Source organism: Mastomys coucha, unplaced genomic scaffold (genome assembly GCF_008632895.1).
Source record: "Mastomys coucha isolate ucsf_1 unplaced genomic scaffold, UCSF_Mcou_1 pScaffold16, whole genome shotgun sequence".
Lineage (NCBI taxonomy): Eukaryota > Metazoa > Chordata > Mammalia > Rodentia > Muridae > Mastomys > Mastomys coucha.
In genome coordinates, this window is record NW_022196898.1 from 10,690,188 (window position 1) to 10,697,092 (window position 6,905).

Genomic DNA, 6,905 nt, shown 5'->3' on the forward strand with positions numbered 1-6,905 from the left:
TTTTCCAGTGGGTCTACACCCATTTACCCTTCCTTTGCCAACATCCCTGAATACATTCCCAGTAACCCTCTAAGCATTTGCCAAAGATCTTTCTAGAATGCAAGTCCAGACTCCACCCTATCGTCCTGGTCCCGCGAACTAGTTCATAGTTTGCTGAATAATGTCGATGCTCCTGGCTTCCTCCTCTGCCTACAAGTTAATCTCCTCTTACAGAAAGGACTAGAGCAGATGACTGTATTGATTCTACATGGCACTGAAGCAGATAGACTTCTGGCACTTGCTCTACACTTTCCTCCACTGTCCCAGGACCCATTTGTGCCACTCCCCGTGCCTTTGTATGTGTGCACGTGGAATCCAGGCGCCCACATTGTGTTCTGAAATTTACCTTCCATCTTATTACTTACTTTTTTGAGTGTCTCTCATTGAATCTGGAATTCAGAGTTGGCTAATGGACTGTGAATGTCTCACATTCTCTACCTGATTCCAGCACCTAGATGTTTTGAATCTCTGAACTTAGGTTCTTAGGCCTGAGCTCCAGCTTTTTTACAACTGAGTCATCCCCCTAGCCAGCTAGTCTCTCTAGGCAACTCTCCTTTCATCTTACTAACTTCTGTACATCTTTCAAGGTGCTACTTGCATAAATTCCCCCGGGGAGCCTTCCCTCCTTTTCTCAAGGGACATTTTGGATTTTTGCATGCTATCTTAGCACCACCTCGCTGGTGTTCTTTCCTACCATGCTGCTCCACAAATTACAATCCCTGTACACCATCCTCGTACTTACTACCTCCATCTTACCTATACTTACCACTTCTGCTATAGCTCACATTCCACCCAGTTGCTGGAATGAATGCAGAGAGCAAGTCCTCAGGCGGTGGTTACTAATTGTCAGTTAGAAACTCCCTGTCTCTGTTCTCTGAGAAAATGTTAGTGTCATGCTACTTTGTTTCCATTGTTGGGGACTTGGGAACTTTTAATAATTAACACTGAAAAGTGGTACTAGTTAATTCATTCATTGTTTCAGGAAGGGATCAGTAAGCAGCGTTAAGTCAGTGTTTCACGGACCACCAAAGGATTAAGAGCTTAGGTCTGTTACTGGTACTTTTTCTGCAAACTACTTGAGTACCTCATTTTTTTTTTTTTTTTTTTTAAACTCCGCCTAAGAAAGCCTGTCTCACCCACTCAACACAAACAGGCAAGGAGAAATCCAGCTAGTTTGTAATCGCTCACCACGACTCATATTCAAACCATGAAACAAACGTTTTTTAGTTAAAAATCATCCCTGACGAAGTTATCAGAATTCCTGAAATTCACCAGAAATCCCGTCCTCAGATTTTCAAACTTCACCTCTTTTCATTCAAAGCCAAGTTACAGGACAGCACCTAATGAACTAGGTGCTGGTGTTTCATTTGCCCAGGGCTTGCTTGCGTGGGAGTAGCTCTGCATAGCCCAAGATGTTATTTTATTTTAAAAGAGGGAGCCCTGCTTGCTTTCTGTACACCACACTGCAGAGTGGGAAGTAAGGGAGCCTTTAAACTGCAAGTTTTATTTGCCGATGAGACGGGAAGGTGGCATGTGTTTGTGTTTTGGGTGATGATCAGTTTTCTCGCAGAACTCCAAAACTGTGAGTGCTGATTGCCGAGAAAGATACCCACAAACACCCGTGCGGCTTCTTTCCCGCCCTTCGCCTTCCTGGTTCTAGGCGGTTGCGCTGCAGGCCGGGCCGCTGACTCTAACCTTCCGTCTAACCTTGCGGGCCTCGCGGTCTGGGCTCGGAGCCCCGGGAGCTGGAGCGGCGGTGAGCGGCGCGGGCCCGGGCGAGCGGGCGGGCGGGCGGGCGGGCGGGGGCCGGGGCTGCGCGTGGGAGCTCGGCGCGTCCGCGCGCCTTCCTGGAGGGGCTGGCGCGGGGGAGGGGCCGCGCAGCGGCGGAAACCGGCGCGCGGCGATAAGAGGCTGCACGGCGACATGCCACAGTCTCTCGCCGCAGCCCGACGAGTCGGGGCGCTCGCCATGCTCCCGTGACCCAGACCCGGGCAGTTCCCTTTCCCGTGGCGGGCATCCCGGAGTCGCGATCCCACAATGCCCCGGGCAGTCGGGGCCCCGGCGGGCAGCCTGCACGGCCACGTGAGAGGTGAGTGGCGGGGCGGCCGCGCATTGTTCTGCGCTGCGGGCGGCGCTGCGGCGGCCTCGGGTGGCGCTCGGGGGGTCCCCGGCCCGCGTCGCGGCCGCGCGCTGCGGCTCCCGGCCCTGTCCCGCGCCTCTCTGCGGGTCCCCGCGGGGCGCCTCGGGGCTGGACCAATGGCCCGGGAGCGGGGGCAGGTGCGTGGCCGAGTGCTTTGAACTCGGTGACCTCTGCCAGGGTCGACGGGGACTGCCACCGGTCGCGCGGGTCCTGGCCGTGCCCGCATCCCTCTGCCGGGGCTGCCATCCAGCACCGGCTTCTTGTGGGCCAAGTATGTGCACGCAGAGGTTAATGCTCTGCCTTGCCACCCATAAATTACGCATGACATGTTTAGTTGGGCTGCCTTATATGGAGAGTGCTATATTTCAGTCCAGTGTGCTCTTTTGCCAAGTTTACAGGGCGGAAGACGCCCTACTTGAGAGGGCTGCCGCTTTTCCTCCCTTTCTGGTCGTTTTGTAATGCGTCACTCAAAAACTGTAAGAAAAGTAAGTATAGAGCTTTTCAGGGTGGAGCCACAGAAGGCTAGTCGAACCGCTTTCATGAAAAGTAGTCAGTATATGGACTGGTTTTTAAATCATACCAAGACAAATATGTAGCCTTTCCTCAACCTTTAAAAAAAAATAAGATCGAGTCGGATATTGTTAGTAATGTGTCATAATGTGTCAAAGTATGATAATACTTTGATTTTAGAGCATGTAACACGAGATTTAATATATATATATATATATATTATATATGTGGAACTGAAGCCTTCCTGGCTAGCCCACAGTATGTTACAACTACATGGGTGTTGAGACAAGCCTCTTAGGCTGCTAAGATGGGTTTATGTGCAGTATACATTCCCAGGATTACACACAAAGTTAGAAACTGCCTGGAAGGTTATTGCCACTGTCTTAGGTTTCTGTGTCTACCAGTACAGGCACAGACCATAGCAAATGATTAATAAAGTCTGCCACACTCTGAACTGTTTCATCAAACAAATTAATACAAGGAGAGGGAAGTCATAATTACGGCCTTTGGATACACAGGCCTTCTGCAGCATGCTTTGAAATAGTACACTAGTGGACATATTAGGCCCCCTTCCTGGGTTTCAACACAGTGTTTATACAGAGAACTTCCTTAGGCCCTAACTTTCCACACCAGGGTGTCTCTGTCCATATTCCCTTCTATGGCTTTATAGTGTTAGTGTTGTTACCTGGTCCTCTTTGTGAGATAAAATTCTGATTCTGTGAAAGTTCAAGGACTGTAGAATCCTTGAGGGATTTAGTTCAGGACGAAGGATGTGTTAAGTGTGTAGTTGGTAGCCTGAAGACAGTGTTATTTCACAGCTGGACAAAGTATGTGGCTGTCACTTCCATCTTTGCCTCCTTAAAAGTTGGTGACAGCTAAACTAGCTTTCAAGAAACCCATTATGTTACAGTTTCTTGTATGTGTACAGGGGTTGCGCTTTCTTTTTATCTCTGTTATGCTTTTTTTTTTCTTTTTCAAGATCTAGACATAGTTTTTTTTATGTTTCTTTGTTTAATGCAGAGTTTACCCAGCGAGAACTACTAAGTTGATGGTTGTGTTCATAGAACAGGTTGGGTCAGCCCCAGGAAACCTGTTTATCTGTTTTAAAGTTACACCACCACTAAAGACATCATATACATCATAGACACATTTTATTATTGGGAGAGACCTAAACAGACCTTACATAGGCTTCGTTTAGTAGTTTAGTATTTTTCCCCTGTAACTAAGAGCAAATTTGAGCATAAGATACACATTTAGTATAGTATTCCAGCACATGCCAAAAGAGAAAGCAAAGTGCTACATGGTTGGGATATTACTGCTTGTGTGTGTGCTTCCACATCTGAGGCAGATTCCAAGTGGAATTCATTACATTTTGGTTCTAACATTCTGTTCTTGCTCAGGGCATAGAATTCCTGTGAAATGAAACACTTGGTTCTTTTCAGAGCAAGAAGAGATTATCTCAAGGTTTCTCCTTGGGGGTGGAGGAGGCGGGTAGAAACATGCAGTGATGGCTTTCCTTGAGGAAGAGGGTGCCATTCTTATATAATAGTTCCAATTTTTATTGTAAGTAAGAAATTTTTACATATTGCCCCATCCCTCTCATTGCTGTCACCGTACATTGTCTTGTATTTGATTTGTTTATGTAGACAAAAAGGTCTTCCGGCTTTCTGCTTGTCGATAGATAGGTGTGCAGAGTAGAAGCATATCAGATCTTGCTTGGAGTAAGCCCAAATGAATAGACAGTTGAGGATTTTGTTGTTGCTGCTGCTGCTGTTGCTGTTTTGTTGTTGTTGTTGTTTCATTTTGTTTTTCACTAAAGGGCATTAGAGAGGTACTGTATATGATGGCCAAGACAGTAGAAGAAATGAGCAAAATATGCTCACTAAATGTTTGGTTCTGTTTAGAGTCCTAACAGAATGCATTGGAAGGTTTTAAAGTATCTGGATTTCTAGATCAAAAACTCCATTTTCCAAGAAGTTTAGAATGTGCTGCAAGGTACAGAAGTTACTAGCCATGCATGCTACTAGTACTGAGATGTTGTATGTAAAATACACACTGGCTTGTGAAAAATTTGTACAAAGAAAGTAAAATAATTTATTATATTATATTTATGTTAACTGTTTTAAAGGTAATGTATTGAGTATTGGTTTTGATAGAGCATTTTATTGTGTTTATTTCCCATTTCTTTTCTGTTTACTTTTCCTACCTAGCAACTAGAAAACTTGATATAACAAATATGGATTGTGTTTTGTGAGGCGGCACTGTTTTGAAATAAGCAGGAAAGCAGTATTCTGAGAAAAAGCTTAAATTAGAGTTCGCTAGTCAAAATATACCAAAAGTGATATTTAATTTTACAAGGTAAAGGTGCTTATTATACCCACAAACAAAATGACTTGTATTTCTCATCTATTGTAACCAAAATTTGAACAAAAATACTACCTTATGTCTATTTTTATTTCTTCAAAACTACTATTTAGCTTAGAGAGTTAATGATGAGGTGGTGCTCACAGAGAGAGACTTATAATTAGGAGGATGAGCTTAACACCTCTCAGAGGCCAGAATGGGACATGATTGTTACTCCGAGATGTTTAGAAACACTGTACTTATCATTGTCCTGGAGTTACCAAACAGAAGCAAGTCAGTGAAATTTATTTTAAAATAGTGTTCAGTAAACAGCAATTATCTTTAGGTGCCTAATATGTATTTTCTTTTGTTATGACAGACCTTCCATAGAAAATAAAGACACCAAACAAAGCCAAACAACTAATAGGAATGAAAGATTTTCACCTGCAAGGAGTGGGCATTGCTTTTCGAGTAAGGAGAGGCAAAGTTACACTTCTGTTGTGAAGTTGAGGGCTCTGAGGCATTCCTGTGCCGTGAGACATAGTATTTATTCTTGAGAAAGCATCTGTCTGTAAACAGAGCACAATTGCATTGTCCTGGGCACATTCCTTTCAGATATTTTCATAACCGAAGTACACTTTGCCTTTCAAAGTGAGTGTTAGGCCAAAAAAAGTGGTTCTTTTTAGCCATGCGAAGTTATGTTTGCTCATATTTTCCTGAAGGATATCAAAAGCACACACGTTATTATTTTTCTTCCACCCCTCTCTCTCTCATCTTTTTCTCCCCCTCTCTCTCTCTCTGATGGTGAAGCTATATCTCAAATGGAGCCTCAGGGAGAATTCATCCTAATTTGGCAGCATGGTGACTCTGTCATCTGTGGAAACAGGCATATTTCATACTAGTGTAAACAACTGTGGTGGAAAGAGAGGAGGGGGAAGATCCCTGTTAACTTGTGTTCATATCTGATGAGTCATGAACCATATTAGGTAAGGGATGGAGAATTCATTAATTGAAAAGCAGCTAGTTCGAAAGGATTAATTGACATATACCATGTCTATAGACATTTTTGTTTTAAGAATTGAGACAGGGAAACTGATGGTTATATAGTGGTTACATATTTACATATTTATATAAGCACTGCAGTGATATTCTTAGGAGAAATAAAAGTCCTAGCATATCCATGGTTATGCTTTGGTGCATATTATTAAATTTAAGAAAGCATAACAGACTGCTATCTCTGTTTGTATAACACAATGTTAGGAAGGTGTTTGTCACATGTGCCTGTGACATCCAATAGTCTTTGGGAGTTTTTTTTTAAATTTAGAATGTTAGGGCTCTTTTTTGTACTTTCCCCACTTTTAAAGGTTCTCTGTCTAGGTTTCTGTGATTATTCTTTGCTAAGCAGAACAGGATACATCATCTGAAGACTAGGGGAAGCCATAATAGCATCAAATAGGTAATTATTTGTATATATGTATACACATATATACATATACATACATATATATATAGTTTGAGAAACGGAAGATATAATTTTGAAGTGATACAGTGGTATTTCATGAAAGTTAAGGGTTCCTGTTTGCTTGGTACAGGCCATTACATCTCAGCAGGTGCTAATCCATTGCTTGAGTAAGCTGTTATCCCCAGCCTGGTATAGAACTTTGCATAAGACAAAGAAAAGTCCTGATGGAGTTCTGGCAAAGTGCTTCTCTAGATAAATAAGTAATAGGAAGCCTGAAATGTTCCCAGCTTTACCATAGTTTACCCTTTGAAGCATTCATTGCATCCATCCAGTGATGTTTCTTTCTGTTTATATGTAACATTCACACAGAGGATTTTGCTATATACATTGTATAGTATTACACCCCCCCCC

General features: G+C 43.3%; 1 protein-coding gene across 30 annotated transcripts in view; it reads left to right on the plus strand.

Annotated features, from left to right (window-relative positions):
• The window catches only part of Mbnl1 (muscleblind like splicing regulator 1), a 169,881-nt gene that overhangs the window by 21,587 nt on the left and 141,389 nt on the right, over positions 1-6,905 (plus strand). For 8 of the 30 annotated variants that reach the window (XM_031373951.1, XM_031373946.1, XM_031373954.1 and 5 more), the window contains exon 1: positions 1,893-2,128. The exons of 3 other annotated variants lie outside the window; for them this stretch is intronic. The gene's annotated coding sequence lies outside the window, so the exon portion shown is untranslated. Of the gene's footprint in view, positions 1-1,544; positions 1,796-1,888; positions 2,129-2,251; positions 2,665-6,905 lie in introns of those variants that run through there. 19 more of the 30 variants (XM_031373960.1, XM_031373956.1, XM_031373968.1 and 16 more) reach the window with 10 other exon arrangements.